Genomic DNA, 16,470 nt, shown 5'->3' on the forward strand with positions numbered 1-16,470 from the left:
GATGTTAAGCAATCAATCATACTGAAGATTGGAGCAGGCATATGTGGATGGCTGAGTTTGTTTATAATAATTCAGAACTACCTTGGGCTATTCTCCTTTCTATTGCACAAATAGTTATCATCCCCACATTCTTTCATTTGAATAGCCAGCAGCCTCTAATCACACGTCAGTACATGAGCATCATATGAACCAACAGTCCATTCTAACATCTGCTAAAGAATACCTTGGTTAGCAAAAAACAGGAGTAAGTTTCAAGCTGATAAAAAGCCTTCCACAGAACCTCAGTACCAAACTGTCAACAGAGTTTGGTTCTTCACTAAACATTTGATGTTAAAAGACAATAGAAATATAAAACCAAAATGTATAGGGCCATACCCCATCAAGAAGTTAATTAACCTAGTGGCTGTTCAATTGGAACTTTCATCAACACTCCAGGTATATTTCGTATTCAATGTTTCATTACTCAAACCCTGCCATCCAGAAATGCATCTAGAATCTACCCCAGCTCCCAATGAAGCGGATGGTGAAGTAGAATACGAAATCAAATGTATACTTGATTCTAAGAAAATATGAGGTCAAGTATACTACTTAATTGACTGGAAATGGTTCAGCCCAAGGAAGGCTCTTGGGAACTAGCTAGTCCTCTCCATGCACCACAATTACTTTGCAACTTTCACAGGCAGAATCCCACCAAGCCAGGTCACCTGCCATGATGGCAGTAATTAAGGGGGGTACTGGATTTCCTTGATGCGCTGGTAAACTGGGTCAGCGGGAGAAACATGGGTGATGTCTTCAATGGAACTCTGATTGCCTAGCAAAGCGTGTGGTCCATGGAAGTTGAATTTATATGCTCCTGAAATCAAAGATGGTTGCCACCATCACATGGCTGTTTTCAGAACTTTCTGGCTTGATCTAGAGCATGCTGGCTGGTTCCAGACAGATTGCTATGTGCCATCAATGCTTATTTACTGGCTTGTTCCAGAATCTTCTGGTTTGTTCCTCACTTTTCTGGCTTGTTCCAGAGCTTCTAAATTGTTCCAGATATATTGCAATGTGCTTCCAAAATCTATTTATAAGTGATTAGCTGACAACCTTGTTTGCTTTTACCAACAGTCATAAATTATGTTTGTTTGTTAGAGTTCTACTACATTTTAATACTTCTGACCCCCCCTGCCCTCTTGTTGTGTACTTTCAGTCCTCAATTCTCATGTCATCTCACCCCTTTGCTCTGCCTGTTCCCAGATTCTTCTCATGTACTCCACCTGCCCTCCTATGTGGGCCTGATACATCTCCCAAGTCTCCCTACCTAGCATTTCTCCCCATCCTATGTGTGAGTATTTTCCGGGGGCACTGGTGCAGCAGAAAAAGAAAGCTGTACCTTTTCAAGCAAATGTTTTCATTCAGTTACACATATCAGGAAACAATATGCACTTTTATATGACATCTACATTCATTTTCGGTGCCTATTTGCAGGAAACACTAATAATGTCTTTTTAGGTGTAGCTTGATAGTGCATCTATCTGCTAGATGTATCGTCACCTATTCTTTAATATATACATAGCATGGGCCTTGGCTCCAGACACAAGAGTATTACACTGTCACCTCATGCAATTGCTGCTGCTTGGTGTATCATTCTACCTCCTATGGAGTACTCAGGAACTACTTTACATCTGAAAAATACACTCAATGATCACACATTTATTTATCTTTTACATGCATTGTATCCAGAATCCAATCATATTATGCATTTTTTACTGCAGTTCACCTATTTAATATTTTTGTTAGAGCTGGAGTGCTATCAACAACTTGTCATGTCTTAGCACTGTAAACAATAGGAGTTACTAACACCCAAATTAACAGTACTTCATTTGCCAGCCTTATAAGAATTGTTTGCAGAATTCCACCTGTGCAAGTGGAAAGCATTTAACTGACTGAACCATCATGCTGTCTTTTCACCTCACTCCTGCCATGCACTCAAGAGGTGCTAGGTAAAAATCAACAGAACTTTCCAATGTTATTGTTTATGTAAGCCTAGTAAGAAATGTGCATGAGTAAATTTTAACCTCTGTAATCTACTCAAAACAAAGAAGTAACACAATAGACTCACTTTTATAAGCTCTTTTTCTGATGAATCAGGCACACAGTGTGGGACCCTGATGTTTTTTGCCCTGCTTACCCAGACCATGGATGAGGAAACACATATAAAACATACTGCAGAGCACAGCAATGAAAACCAGTAATAATGGCTTTCCACCACAAGGAAAGAGGAATGTACAGAGCAAAACAGCGTTCCTCCGTACAGATAGGGCAAGCTATTCTCTTAAAAAAAACAAAAGAATATTTGAGGCTGGTGGAAGGGAATTTATCCTTCTCACAATCACACAAACAGATTATGTGTGCAAGGTGAGGAGGTGTCTGTTAAGAAAGAGGTCTCAATAAACGCACAAAATGTGTTCTAATAGGGGATCTTACAATTGATGGTGGTAATAGTTATAGACGACAGTTCAGAAAATGTAGGAAACATATGTGTGTTAGAACTATTTACTGCTGATTGCGAGTGCAGTGGATGCCTGCTGGGTTGACATGGATAACTCTACTGGCTGCGCATCCTCCATCTCTGGTCGGTCCTCATAGTCTATAGGCCAAATAGAGTAGCTTAGTATCCACAAATAATAGGTATCTCTTTCTTGTGTACCACTACAACAGAAAGCCACATGAGCCTAGACTTTTGTATCAGACTGAGAAAATACTGAAGGACAAAGAGAATGGAAACTCTCAGTTAGCTAACAAACCACAAACCTTGATCTTGCACAAAGGTTTCCTTGGGAGGTTGGTTCAACTTCTGGCATCGTATCATTGACTTTCCATCAGTAGAGCTAGCTCTAGGGCATTGCATTTGGTGAGAGGTAGTCTGGGCTCTTTTTCCGCATGAAGAACATTTGATTGGGACCCTTATTTTTACCCTTATTCCCATTAAAAATGCATAACACGTGTCTCATTGTGTGAGTTGGTGACCAATATTTTTGGTAGCAAAATCCAGTTGCAAAGTTAGGCCTAGGCCAGGGCAAACTTTGTCTTGAGTTTTGAAGGGATAAACTCCTGGATCTTCGTGTGCCTGACAGTCTATTCCAGGGGTAAAAGGCCATGGATTTGATAAGTATCAAAGTTCATCTCTGGCATGCTTTGTGATCATAGAAATATTGGCTGAAGATATTGCTTGACTAGTTCCAGGAATACAACTTCAATGTTGCACTATATACCATCAAGGTCAACCAAACCTTCCATGTTTCTGCAAAGGTAAAGAGGATAAGTTCTTTGCTGAGCATGCATGTGTGAGTTTAATTGAGCTGTCAGCAAATTAAACACTGGTGCATCCAGATTTGACACACAGCAAAATTGCAAACATCCTTGTCAGGATTAAATGCATGTTTCTTCTCCATTTCAGGTATAAAGTAGGTTACCATCACTATCAGAGTCAGGAAGATGGCAGATTTGACAGTTGTACCCTGGCTGATGGAGTCGGGCTAAAATGCACTGTGGTCTCCATTGCCTCAGTGAAGGTCACTTTCATGTCACAGCATCCATTTTATGTTCCCACTGATGCACACATGCAAACAGCGTTTGAAGGCCTGGAGAACTCGCCTGGCAACTTGTCTTTTGTGTTCATTTTCCACCGCTGTATCAGTTGGCACCTGTCAGACTGCAACCTTCTCAAATCCCTCGCGGCCATTGGCATTGGAAACAAAGCATTGGACTGGCTCGCATCCTTTCTGTCTGACCGCACTTTTCAAATTTTCTCCAAGTCCTCGTCCTCTAAGAGTTATCCCGCCCCCCATGGGGTACCCCAAGGATCTATCCTTAGCCCTCTCCTTTTTAATTTATATGTCACACCTTTGGCTTATGTTGCACAAAGTTCTGGTTTAAATCTTTATTCTTATGCTGATGACTCACAAATTGTTTTTTCACTGTCTCAAATTCATCCCACAACCCCCTCCCCGTTGCAAACTGGACTCAGTAAAATATCTAGATGGATGAGCAATAACTTACTCAAGCTAAATGGTGGAAAGACGGAGGTCCTGATTTTTGGCAACAAACCTGATCTCTGGAACCTGAGTCACTGGCCCACTACCATGGGTCCTCTTCCAACTCCATCTGAGCAAGTGCGCAACCTGGGTGTAATTATCGACAAGGGACTTTCCATGAAAGATCAGGTTAACAGAGTCACAGCCACCTGTTTCACCATTCTACGATGGCTGCGTAAAATCCTCTGGATGCTCCCCAAAAACACCCAGAGATCTGTCGTAAATGCCTTGGTGACCTCCAGATTGGATTACGGCAACGTGCTCTATCTGGGGTCCTCAAAGACCGTCACACGGCGCCTTCAGCTGGTACAAAATGCTGCAGCTCGGCTTCTCTGTGGCTGTCCTAAACGTGACCACATCACAGAACACCTGAGAGAGAGCTGCATTGGCTCCGTGTTGAAAACCGGATAAAATTTAAAGCTTTGAGCTTTATGCATAAGATCAAGACCCAATCAGCACCCCTATATCTTCAGGCCCTTGTCAGTCCCTATCTTCCTACTCGGGCTCTCCGTTCTTCATCCCATCATCTTTTTAAGGTACCTAAGTTCAAACTTACCAGAATGGGCGGTAGTAGCTTTGCGAACTTAGGACCCAGACTGTGGAATTCTCTTCCACTGGCGCTACGGATGGAAAACTGTCACATGCGATTTCGCCGAGCAGTGAAGACCTGGCTCTTCGATCTCTGAATCTTCTGCCTGATGTTGTCAATCTGTCTCTTAGCGCCGGGAAACCCTTAGGGGTAGCTGTTCGCGCTCAACAAATTCAATTAATAAATAAATAAATAAATAAACCTACACTTTTGCTTTTCTTGCCCACATCCCTGTCCCTTCCTTGCCTCCAGTCTACAGTTCTCTCAGCAGTGACCTGCTCCTGGCTGCTGGAACTCCGTCTTGGCCTCCATCTTTGCTCGGTTTGAGGATCACTGATGGACTGGACCTTCAGGCACACTGGCAATCTAGCACTGCCACATGGGCCAGCTTGTAGGCTATTTTTTAGTCCCATTGGTCGTGAGCGGACAAAATAAACCACCCCTCACATTTGCCCCTTAAAGCTGGCCCGGCTGGTAGACTGCCTGACTTCCTGAAATATCAGTCCAATACTGGCTCTCTGTCTTCCCAAACCATCATCTGTTTCCTGGCTACTTTTTTGGTTCCTCATAGCAGTCCACTACTGGCGACTGTATTCATTTTTTATTTGTCACTTATGTTGTTATGCATCCGTGAACTAATGTAAACTGTTTTGCCTACCTGTTTTCCAGTGAATCTGCGAGGTTGCACTCCACCTGTGTTTTCGATTTTTTTCTCTCTCTGTCTTTCTCTATCTCGCTGTCTCTGACCTTCTGCCTTGTCTCACCCACTTTGCCATCGGTGCTTCATTCACATCCAGGAACTTGCAAAGATGCGTGGAAGGTAGGAATTTTGTTTGACATCCTTGAGCAGTAAGGTCTGACTATCCACCACCACTTTTACAAAACATTTGCTCTGGGAAAGTGACAAAACAAATGTATTTAATAAATGTTGGTGCTTGAAAAAAGGGCGTTTAATTTCAAGCAACACAAAACAAGTAGCTTGGGGTAAAAATGAATCGATTCATCTAAATAAATGGCATTTATTTTGTGACAAATAAGCAAATGTTAAAACCAATTAGCAAATTTGCTAAAAAGTCTAAACCATTTACCCAGCAATGATACATACCTTGAAGTAAACTATGTAATACTCCAAAGCCCACTTTACTAAATGTTAGCGCTGACACATGCACTGTGCAAACAACAGTGATGTAACAACTTTCACATGCAAAAGCCAGTACAGTAGCTTCTGCTGTGCTGGAGTAGTGGTGGAGCTGGGCGGGAGCTGGGGGTGGGGGGGGGGTGGAATGGACGACAGGGAGGTGTGGGGAGGGAGAGGAATTGATAAACATAAAAAAGAAAAGAAAAGAAACTTGCGTGCCACCCACCTCTTTTCTCATTATCCTCTCCTCGCTGCAGCATAGGCTCCCAGCCCCCCCTTGCGCCAATCTTGATGCTGCGTCAGGATTGGTCTGGGCGCTGGGAATTTGCGCTACCAGGGAGATTGTGAACCTGTGCTTTGCTGTTTCTAACTCAGTAACGAGCTGGGTTGGAGACAGCTCAGTGGACATGTGTGTTTGGCAGGCCTGGCCAAACACATATACGCAGTGCTGCTCACCACTTTCGCTTGTGACTACCCGATGGTGCCACCCCAAGACGCAGACATGCACATATTGAAAAATAGAACGATAATAACTTGTTTTATTATCGTTTTATTTTTCAAATTTTGAGGGTGGCAGGGGGGGCGGCGCTCACTGGCAAAAGCTACTTCGTACTGAAGGTAGGCCATTGAGCAGTGCCCAAACCTCTTTACAGCATCCCCCTGTTAATGTACGTGAGAGTGTTGTCAGAGACGGGACAGTGCAAATACAATAGGTTTTGTCACACGCCAGATAATATTAAAGTAGCATAATTTGCCATTCCACCAAATTCTAGCACCAAGTAAAAGCAGACGCAAACAATGGGTTGTGCAGTATGTCTCCTCATATACCTACGCTTAGCGTGTGCTTACTCTAAGGCACACATCTTGTAGTTCGGACAACTGTGCTGTTATCTACATGTAGGAATTTGTACCTCAAGGTGTACCTGAAGTGTTAGTCTAGACACTACTGGCTTGTTTGCACCACAGCACGAGTGTGAACATCACGCAGAACAGCCAGAATTAGCACGCGCTCCACCAGTGACATCATCAGCAGGAGACCTGATAAATCTCTTACTACTTTATTTTCTGCCCTTCCCACAATGCAGCTCTGCAATTTCTGATGAAGCGCTGTGTTGCACGAAGGACCGCAAATCTGTGCCTAGGCATATATGATGCACTATGCATGCAAGTATATTTATCAGTAATTATTATTACTAATGCACATGGCAGACAGGACCTTTCCCCACGCAAAGCACTGCAGGATATACATACATGCTGCTTATTACATTCAGAAACCCCTGACTGACTGCTGCTTTGCTGTTCTGTGTGCTACAGCTGGCCACAGCTCAAACAGTTATTGCTTCTGCCAAGCAAAGCTTTAAAAATGCTTCCTCTGTCTTCGCTTCAAGCGTGGAGTTGCCTGGATTTCAAACCCTGGATTGACTCCAGGCTCTTAAAGCAGGATTTGTTTGGTAATATATCCTCGCGCTGCAACACTAACCGAGAAAGCTTGTCATCGGAGCAGCATAATGCTGCTTTATTAGCTAAACAAGAGGTGAGCAGGCTCAGCATGCAATATTTCACTCGAAAGGCCTTCAAACTATTATTCTTTGATGAATACATGGAGCCAAAACCAAAAGGGCTCGTGTTGATCCAGTTAAAATAATGACCACAACTTAAACACAGCCAGAAGAGGGGGCCAGAGGGTGAGAAAGCTAACGGGTGCATTTTTAGGTCTCGCCTGACCAGCGCTTTAGCGCTGCTCTGGCGAGACTTATAGTAAGCGCGTTTTGGAAGTGCAAACAGTGGCTTTGCAGGCCTCCAACTACAGTGCATGTGACCCGTCCGGGCGCGCGCACCATTTGGAGTCCTGCAACCACTTGTTTGCTTTCACTTTAGCCGTGATTCATCGCACCATTTGGCAGCCTGCGTGCCCGCCCCCACTCCCCCTCCCACTCCGTCAGCTTCAGTGCGCGCTTGTTTAGGTTGTGCCTACGACGCTTGTAAATCATGCCTTATCTCCTTACATTTGCTGTGCATTTAAAGATCAACGCCAAATGTTACCAGCAGTTTTGGAGGTGCCTTCCCCTCTTTCCTTGTACTGCTGCTGGGTCTTTAAAGTACAATGCTGTCAAAGTAAACTTCGTGTAAGAATTAACACTGCCTCGGCTGTGGGAGCGCGTGAACTTCAATGCTCAATTATTATTTACAGGAGCACTTTACAGAAGTGCCTGCGCTGTTAAATCCTGGCTGAAAGCTTTGGTTGTGTGCGCGCAGACACATCTGCTAGAGGTTCGCAGTGGTATAGGCAATGTACTATATGTATGTGATCGCATTTTCCCCAGGCCGTCCGATCTAGCACCACCTCCAACCCTCCGCTGGTTGTTTACCTGAGTCCAGTCCCTCCCTTCCTCCTCTCACGTCTCTGCTTTTAACTCCCGCCCTGTCTCCTTTGTGTTGCTGCTCATTAACGCCCCCCTCCTCTAATACCCCAACCTTGTTGCTTGTTCCAAGCATGTCATTGCATGTGGAAGTTGTTAACAGATGCATGTGTCTGCTGTAAATTAAACAGCTTTTCGACATGCCCTTACGTGTTAATCTTTGAACATATGTCTCATCATAGTATGTTCTTCTACTACGTATCCCCACTGTAGCAATTATTTGACCTTTTAGCGCTTTCCCGTAACACTTGGTGATCTTGTAAACCCTAATGTTCAGCATGCACTTTCAGTGCTGGTTATTAATAGAGCGTACATTTTCGGCGTTTTTTTTTCAGGGACTTATAGCATGTGAGTGCATGTTCAATTTATAAGGAGATGTTCAACATGATCATAAACTTAGATCTTGTGAACACACTTTAGGCATGCTATTAAACATGGGGGTTGTGAAAATGTTCAGCTAGTCACGCATGGCACGTTTATCTTAAGAGCATATTTTCGGCTTGTTTTACGTGGATTATCTAGAGAGATCTTACCACGTCGAATGTGGAGTTTGTACTGAGGCTTTTAGCTGAAGAAGATTCTCTGAGAACTGGCCCCCAAAGAATCGCATGCTAAGAAACCCCGCAGTGTACATGCAGGGGCATGCGAGCATAAAAGCCAGGGGTTATTTGGTGTAAGCAGGCAAAAATGTATTTATTTGGAAGTAGGTTGTAACCAAAATGTGCCACTGGCCTACAAATCACAGTTCGAAAGCAGCAGCATTCATAATTGTGGATATGTCATGGCCCGGAGAAGGTTAATGAGAGGGTTCAATAACACGGACATTCCAGGGCTTCTACATTTCAGTTACAGCTCCTGTCTGGCTCCATTCCCCAGTGATGAATTGTGCCACCTAGGAAATGAAGCACAGTACCCCTTAATAATTAATATTGGAAACATTCTATTTGCTTGATTTGTAAAAAAAAAAATAACTGCCAGGGCTCTTCTTAGAAGGCTACTGCACCCCGCACCACGCAAACCCGACAGCACTGCCATTGACAGTACCAACATAACACCTAAGCAGCAATATCCTACAAGTTTAACAATTCAGAGATTTCCAGCTTTCCATAGCTATAATAACTGCATGAGAGGCTGGTATTATTCATGCCCAGTGTATGTTCACATAATAGACACAGATGATGTGCTCACCTCAGAATTAAAAAAGACAACCTCACCATGTGCTGGGCTGTCACTAGAGCCAGTGCTGACAATTATCTGCCAGTGCCGCGCACCGGAAACCGCTGAGCCAAATTAAGCTTCTCTGCTTTTTGAACACTATGCATTAGATACAGTAATTATTGGAGTCACCAGCTATTGCCTGCTTATAGTTATTTGCAGGGGATTGGACTGTTGCTTGGAATGCCCTGACTTTGCTGAACACGTTACATGGAAACAAAAATCTGCACTGATTTATGTGCTGGTATTCATTTACAAATCCAATACTATGAGATGGTCTGACTATTGAGTGGAACTGACATCATTTAAATTAATTGTTTGAAAATGAATCATACCTAGACATTCTGAAAATAAGACATGTACCTGCCACTCACGTACTTACTACGTAGGACGCCCCTGCATTAAAGGCGCTGTTAACTCGGTGACCGCCGGCCTCTCGTGACATTATTAGCTCTAGACGACTTCATGGATTCCGTTGTGCACATACTAAGCAATGTATGCTAAAAGGGTGAATACCTACCTGCCAGTTGCTGGTCATTTTCTGCCATTTGAACCCCAGGTTCATAAACACAAGAAATAATAACATTGTAACTAACTCAGCTATGTGTTCTAGCCCGGCTGATGAGGAGCAACACAACTATGTTTTTAACATTCAAATCTCAACAACCAAAGGCCACTTTCACTCCACTTACAGTGAGAACACGAGTTTGCACTACCCGACGACACTCAATGCACAAGCTTTTGCAATATAATAGGTCTCGCATTTACGCAAGTTTAAGCTGTTGGCATTGTAAATGACAATGTGTTTTATTTATGTTCCAAAACCAAAACATAAATAAAAGGCATTGTCATTTACAATGCCAACAGCTCAAACTCACGTAAATGCGAGACCTGTTGCATTGCAAATGCTTGTTTCATCAAGAAACCAGTGTGGTCACAGTAGTTTTCATTTTATACACACAAGTGAAAACGGCTTTGTATTATTGGATTGGAGCGTAAAATAGAAAACCTTGGGGCAGATTTACAAGCCACTTGCGCCACTTTTGCGCCACTTTTCCCATGTTAAAAGTGACGCAAAAGTGGCGCATGGGGCTTGTAAATCTGCCCCCTTTTTTTTTACACAAATCCCTTTTTAAACAAATGGGATCTATTTTCAAACATGCAGTTAGTAAAACAGTGTTTTGAAAAATTCAGAAGTATCTGCTCTCCAGGACCAACTGTATAGCAAAGTAGGACCCTCAAATGCCATTTAAAAGTGAAAGTGGCATAAGCTGAACCGTAAAATTATTTCTACCAACATTTATCCCTACAGATGTCATTTTGGACTGTGGAAAGGTTTGGCAGATTTTCCACAGTAATGGGGTTAGAGTTATTTATGGCTGGTACGAGGATTTTTTCAGAGTAGAGCCTCATTTACATTTTCGGTGTGTCTCCTGGGTGGGACTCCAATGCAACTTTTTAAATTTTCTGGTGGGGATTTAACACGACACTCCATACACTCAGTGGTGACAATCAGCACTAGAAGGTTTTTGCAATTTCTGCACCAGTAAAAAAGGAAGATACTATCTCTTCTATAGTATAGTGTTATTTAATATAAAATGGGGTTTGAACTCATTTTCACAAACCTATGTTTCCTACAGCATGTGATCCAAGTGTACGTATAGGTATGTGTGGCCAAAGTGCTATTAGATTAGTGTGGACATTACATTTAAGCGTAGTCTGTGTATCCTGAGGAAGGCAGCCTCAAACATTGTGGTATGCTGAAACGTGATATTAATCAGATTAAACCGAGTGACTGCAAACTGAGTGCCTATTAATAATTGGTCACCATTCATTCAATTCAAGGCTGGATTTATTAACAAACAATGTTTGTTGTTCATATGCTGAAAGTATACGTCAATTGATTATTGGCTTCTTTGTTTATAGCAGACCAAGTAATGTTTCTCAGCTCTTTCTGATATGAAACTTTAGCCTCTTCAAGTTGGGTTTCTCACTGGCAAAATGTAAATCAATGTATGTATTCCTCTTAAAGTATAAGTAAATGTTTTGTGTGCATGGACCTCCCTTTCTTCTGAACAAAGCAGTGCAGCAGACTCAACTGCCATCTTTGGAGCCAATTCACAACCTTTTCTCTATGACAAAGTCAAGTCTTTATTCCAGGCAGGCACCGCTGCAGGATTCTGATGTTCCTTTCTGAAAGCCACATCATGGCCCTTTCTTGGCAGTCCAACCGCCATGAAAAGGCAGGCGGAAAGGGACTTTGGGCCCCCCAAACAGGGCTTCCACCCCTCATGGCCACTGCAAAGAGACCCTGGCCACATTTATTGCCCCCATACACATCAATCCACTGTGTACCATACACCACATGGGGCTTGGATGTGTGCAAAGTGCTCTTTTACACTATGGCTTGAGCTGCGTCCCTTTTCCTGGGCCACAGCACAAGCCACAGTGTAAAAGAGCACTTTACGACCGCCACCATGGCGGTCATATCTTAATTGGGTGGTCAGACCGCGGACTGCTTGCCGACAGCCCCAACAACGGACAGCGGTCCGACCACCCGATATCATAATCAGACCCTATAGCTTAAAAACAAAGGCCGTAACATTTTTCGACGTACTATAGCAATGCTGGCAGACAAATTAAACGTGATTAGGCTCTTGTACCCTATGATTACATAAGTTACACCCATTTTCTTTTTTAGTGAGTTAGCTCAGCTAGAAGTAATGATTTTAAAGGATGGATATTTATCTGCAATAACGACAGAAACATCTGATGCCATGTTGAATATTCCAGGTCAGATATTTCTGAGGTTCTCTCTTAACCCACGAGGTCGAAATTGCATTCAATTTCCCCATTTTGCCACAGTAATCAGAATCTAAACCAAGAACATGAACATGCTTTTGATACGTTTTTAACTGTAAATCTGGACAGACGAAAAAAGTTTCTTGTTTTATTTCAAATAGATTCAAAGCAAAAATAAAATTTTCTTTAAAATGGAAGTCTTTCTTTTTTCAATTCAAAAATGTAATTGTGCATAACATTCCACAATGAGTTTGCCTCACTCTTCAGCAGGTGATATTCCCATCTAACCACTGCCGCTAAGCCTCTTACAAATGCACTAGTCACCCCAAATTCCAACCTTACTGTACACCCACCAGCGAGTTAACATTACAGAGTTTCCTCAATATTTGGCCTTCTGTTTTATTTGAAAGGTCCCATTTTGCCACCTCAATTGTTTCTATGGCGTACAATAGATTTGATGGAATTTTTACGTCATAAACAGAGAGAAGATGGGTGGCATGCCTATGACCTATCACCTTACAAAAAGGTCCTTACCCTATTTGATTGCTAACAAGCCTTACTAATAAAGTGGGAAATATGTTCGTTCTCGTCCAGTCTACCAGATATTCTTTTCCTCAGATAAGGGTATGATTTTACCACCTCCAGTATGCCCTTGTCAAGATACTAGCAGTAATTTATTTGTTTCCGGGGCTTATTCCTCTTGAAGATACAGACACCAGGTTGAGGTATGCAATGCAATGATTAGTTGTAGTCGAGTGTCTGGAATACCTAATCTCTGTATTTCTTCCGCAAACATATAGCTAGTCGTTTCGATCAAATTGATCAAGGGCCATGACACGTTGTGTGTAATTACAGTAGTGGCGACTGCTCTAAACTTGAAGTGGTGGGGCAACGCGAACAAGGGGTGGGGGGAAAATAAATTAAACAACTTACCTCCACCTGCGGCCGCCGCCTCAGTGCTCCTCTCCCGACGCTGGTCGCGCTGCGCAGGCTCCCAGGGGTCAATCTTAGCGCTGCTCTCATGCTGGTAATATTATCTACCAGCATGAAAGCAGCCCTGTGATTGGCCTGAGTGGGCTGACTTGGCGTTGTACAGGCACAGGGAGCCGGCAGCTTGGCTCCAACCCTGCTGTACAACACAGCTTGTTGGAGAAACAAAAGTGCACAAGTCTGTTTGGCAAGCCTAAGACGGTCAGCAAAACAGACATGCGCACTTTTAAGTGCCCACCACTCCTCCCTACTGTAATGCTCCGACACAATGGCCCCCTCCCCTGCCCGAACCTCGACTGGCAATGGTAGGGTTAGGATAGAAAAATAAAATTATAACAAAATGGTTTTATTATCTTTTTTTTTTCAGTGTGGCGGCACTCCTCAGCCATAATGGAGGAACTGACCTGAATTAAAGACATATGTGCACAATTCTCATGCATTTTCAAAAGCAAGTTATGTTTATACATAATAAAAGTTTTGAGATACTCCAAACATTTCTCTGTGAGTAAACATGCAGTTCTTTGGTAAATATTACCCTAAGTCACAAGTAAGTCGTAAGAATTAGCTACTCTCAGAAAATGCTTCCTCGAGCTTCAAAATGCACATGTAGTTAGCACCAAGTCAAGTAAGACACAACTACTCTGAATAGGACTCTGTATTCATATAGACCTGGGATCTGAGGACAAATGGAAAGTTGGCATTAATATGCCACCTGCCCTCCTGTTTCCTGAAAAGCAGGTCAGGGAAGAGGAGGAAAGACCTTCAATGATGTGCAGTGTTGTGGAGGTAGCAACCGTATTAGTGGTTCCCTTCACAACCAGGGGCGTAACACAGGCCCGTGCAGCCCCAAGCTCCAGGCGGCCCCCTTAGACCAGTACTTTGGCCAGAGAGCTCCTGATTGAGTCCAGAGGGGGCCCCTCCACGTACCTTGCCGGTGGGCCCCTCAAGTTTCGTTACGCCAGTGTTCCAGTGTTTTGGGAGAGGATGTGGTCCGTCGGCTAAACTGCCGACTTTGGTGCTGGAAACCAGAGTTCCAGCCTCCAGGTCGCGTCCACATCCTGTGCTTCTGGGCAAATCACTTATCTCCCTGTGCCTGACTGTGTAATGTAAATACGGTGCTCATGTAAAGTGCTCCAATACCTTCGGGTCGAGTTTGCGCTATATAAATATGCAAAAAACAACAGAGATTCCTGCCAAAAGAGGGACTGCTTAAATAGGGCAGACCGTCCTCCACCTGGATGGCTATGGTTTCCACCTCTCTGGTGCACCAGGAGACAGGTGGGCTGCCCGACAGAGAGCATTCCATTTATTTCTGGAACATGGATCACCTTCCTCAACTATATTTTCATTATGGACACATCTATAAATGTCAAATCGCTGAAAGTGAATGACATTTCTCCATTTTTAGTTTTTTGTTATGCCTGATTGGGGCCTCTACATGTAAATATGGGTCTATTTCAGTTTTATTGAACAAATCACAAAACGGTGGGAAGGAACAGAAACCTGTCTCAATGCATGGAGGTGCGAGTAGAATACCAAGGCCTTTACTTTGTCCAACATGCTTCCTATATTTAGGCCCAAAAAGGTCTACTGCAACCTTGGCAACCACTGAAGAAGTAGAGTTGTTTGAGACACTAGGCATTGGCCTCCACGGTGGGTAGACATCATGCTGTGTCCCCATAGGGTTTGGATTTTTCTAATCCTAAATAAAATCTGTGATGCATTAGATATTGTAGACTAGAAGTATTCCCATTTCAACGGGTAACATATTAGGGAGTGCTTCACATTTGTCCCACTTGACTGTTCACCCAGAGAAGGTTGACAACTGATTAACTTTATTTTCAAGTGAGTACTGAAATCTATTGAGTTAGTGAGGTTAATTATAATTGCAGTTGCACATCTCCATTTCTGCTAAATTGAAGCTCTTAATATTCTTCTCACATCAATCAGATCAGCAAGAGAAAGTGATTTGAGTGCTAGGAGATATAATAGTTGGGAAAACAGACACGTTTGTCCAGAGCCGACTTCCTTTCTTAATAAGGTTGAGATGTATCGCCCACAATTAATATTTGGCCTGGGTTTGTAATATAAGTATTTCACCTTCCTGGAGAATTTTGGCCCTACACTAAATTGCTGCATTACTCTAAAAAGAAACTTTCATTCAAACCTATCAAAAGCATCTATGTAGTGATTAGGCAAAATCAGGGAGTCTCTTTCTTGACAGAGCAAGTGTTGTTCGCAGCCAGCCTGCCTGGAATTATTTGCGATTTATGTGCATTATGGTTGATTAAGCTACTAAACCTATTAGCTAGTACTTTAGATTATAGTTTCATTTGCTCAATAATAAGGGCATTTCTTGAAGTTCTTTGCAGGTTTTGGTATGATTATAATTAGGTCTGGACTGTATTGCAATACTGTTGTGTTTTGTTCAGCGGATTTGTGGAATATCTTGTCTCTCAAAGAGGCAGTAGCTAGTTCTCATAATTTACAAAATGTATTGGAATGTAATCCGCAAATGGGGCTTTTCTGGTCGGCACCCCTTTTAGGGCTGTTGTTATCTCCTCTATTGTCCTTTTTGGGTCCCCACTTTAAAATACAGGACCCTCTGTAGAAGATGTGTAGCAAAATATTTGTCTACCACAATCTTCTTAATTAGTATAGCATAATCCTAGAAATATCACTTCTCTCCCCCCTAGTCCCCAGTTTAGGGACACAATGCAAAACTATTCAAAGTCACTGGGTGCACTAAGTCAAACTCACTGTCTCCACTGCAGTTCAATCAAAATGTAATTCATCTTTAACATTTGTGAGCCAACCTTTGAGTCAAATGACCCTCACAGAAATAGGGAACAGCAAATAAATCTACCATAACTACTGAGTGCAAAATCTAGAGTTTTGTGACAGAGCGGTAGTGCACAGACCTCCTTAATTTGAATATACCCATTCCTCAAGCAACCAATCTTTGTTATTATTATGATGGGGCACTGAAATGATTCCTTAAGTACCTGCTGAGTTTGTGGGGCGGAGCTTTATTTGTACATTCTGGCTTGTACAACTGATGTGTGATGAATTGAACATATTGGTTTGTTTTATGGTAAGCATAACATTCCTTTGGAATTGCAGATGGCTAAGTTACACGTCACATTTTGACTCTGTTTTAGATGGACTGATAGCAAGTAAATAAGTGAAGAGAATAAAAAATAAAAATAGTTTAAAAAAATGTCTGTCTAATAA

Source organism: Triturus cristatus, chromosome 1_2 (genome assembly GCF_964204655.1).
Source record: "Triturus cristatus chromosome 1_2, aTriCri1.1, whole genome shotgun sequence".
Taxonomy (NCBI): Eukaryota; Metazoa; Chordata; class Amphibia; order Caudata; family Salamandridae; genus Triturus; species Triturus cristatus.